The sequence below is a fragment of the Dermacentor silvarum genome, chromosome 1 (genome assembly GCF_013339745.2).
Source record: "Dermacentor silvarum isolate Dsil-2018 chromosome 1, BIME_Dsil_1.4, whole genome shotgun sequence".
Lineage (NCBI taxonomy): Eukaryota > Metazoa > Arthropoda > Arachnida > Ixodida > Ixodidae > Dermacentor > Dermacentor silvarum.
Window position 1 is genome coordinate 405724480 of NC_051154.1, and position 2066 is coordinate 405726545.

Below are 2066 nucleotides of genomic sequence, written 5' to 3' on the forward strand. Positions count from 1 at the left end.
GTTTTGTGCGCGTGCTCTCGTTACTTGCTACGTTTTGTTGGTAAATTAGCTTCACAAGTTAATACAGGAAGCTAGAAGAACGGACAAGCCTCCGGTGGAAGCCCAACCCTCCTTTGTTTTTCTATTGAAGACAAACACAGACTCGCCCAAGAGCGCACCGGGGTTGGCTGCTGCTACATGGGGTTGTAGACCTCATTTTGAGCATTGGATAATTGTTAGAGTTATAGAAGGACTAAAATATCTCTGTAGTCTTCGAGGCCCACACAATGCACGAGAGGGAACGCACGTGCATTAGCGTGCCATCACTTAATTACTTGACAAGGAGTTGACTTTCTTAGTTCAGTCATGTGAACACGCGAAATGTGCGCGCTGGCTATCGCCTTGCCTTTTAACCTTGCTTTTTGGTTTAAGTCCATTTTTCAGCGTTTGCATTGCATACCATTTTGTAGTCGTCTTTGTATTGCCTTGTATTCACCTTGCATATCGCACTGCAAAAAGTTACTAGCTTTACAATCGCCCTTTTAGGCTGTAGCTATGACAGAGCACAATGTCATTCTTCAAAACTTTCTGCTTCCGCTAAAGCCCAGCGTAGCCTTTGTGGTCACAGTTTCCATCTTTGTCCAAAATATATGCCCCTATCACGAGAACTGTTTGTCTTGCACAACTACTAAAAGCATATCCAGCTCTTAGACGGTGATACGGCGAATCATACTACTGCGACATCACCCCGCAGATTTATGTCTTGATTTCTTTATGCACATATAGGAAAATCGAAGCAAAAGCGAAAGGCTCAGCCACCTGACCGAGGCGTTTGCTCCGAATACTCTTTGGCACGCAGGCCTAATACAAGTAGGCCAGCAACACTTCTGATGCTAAACATAGTTAAACTTGTCGGTGCTCTCAGACTAATTTGGTCCTTCTTTTGTTTCATTCTAACATATCGTCTTCGTCACCTTTGGCCCTAAAAAGCTATGTGTATTTTCAATGAAATGAGTTTTGTTAGTCTGCGCTGGTGTTGTGTCTCGTTTTCTCGCCCCTATGTATTCACGTAGATACGTACCAGATACGTACCACTTTTGCAATTTGTTCCTTCCTTCGCCCTTGTCTTGTCGCACTGCCTATCGACGGCAAGTGGCCCACCTTTCTGTAGCCTGTGGCTCTGGTTAATTCTGGGCAGACAAAGGGAGCCAGCAGGCGGTGAACACGGTTCGGTCAGAGTTCTGGCGCTAGAGCCCTGGTCGGCATTTTTCGTCTTTGCTTTCAACATCGAGATGACAATGTGATATCAGCCTGATTTATGTACACCGCAGGACGAACGCCTCTCCCAGCGATCGCCAATTGTCTTGCGCCTGCTGACTCCATGCTATGCCTGCAAATGTCCTGACATCACCTCACCATTGCCATCCTCAAATGCGTTTTCTTTCCCTGAGCAGCCATTCTGTTACACTGAGAGACATCTAATTGCTTTACACGCTACAGAACCCCCGAGATCAATTTCTTAATTTCAACTGTAATACTGTGTACACTTGTGTGTTCCGTTTTCCACACCGCTGTCTTTCCCTATTAACGTTACGCCTGTTATCTTTCTTTCCATCGCTCGTTGCCGTATCCTTGACTTCTCTCAGTTATTCCTGAGCCTTGTGAATACAGGGCAATACCGGTACAATGCGATGTTTCTAGACCTTTCCCTTCAAAGAAATCATGATCTTCAGCAGCAGCCTATATTTATGTCCACTACAGGACGAAGGCCTCTCCCTGCGGTCTCCAATTACCCCTGTCTTGCGCTAGCCGATTCCAGCTTGCGCCTGCAAATTGCCTAACTTAATCACCCCACCTAGTTTTCAGCCGTCCTCTACTGCGCTTCCCTTCTCTTCTTCAAAGAAATCTGACAGCGCAAATAACACTACGCAAGTGAAGAGAGTTGAATGATTCCCTACAAGTAAGGCTATTTTCAAACTGATACTATTGTACCCAGATATATACTAAATGACGTCAGCGTCTACTTGCCTGAATTCTGTAATCGCAGCACATGCCGTAATGCAAATAGTTTAAAGCTTATTATCCCC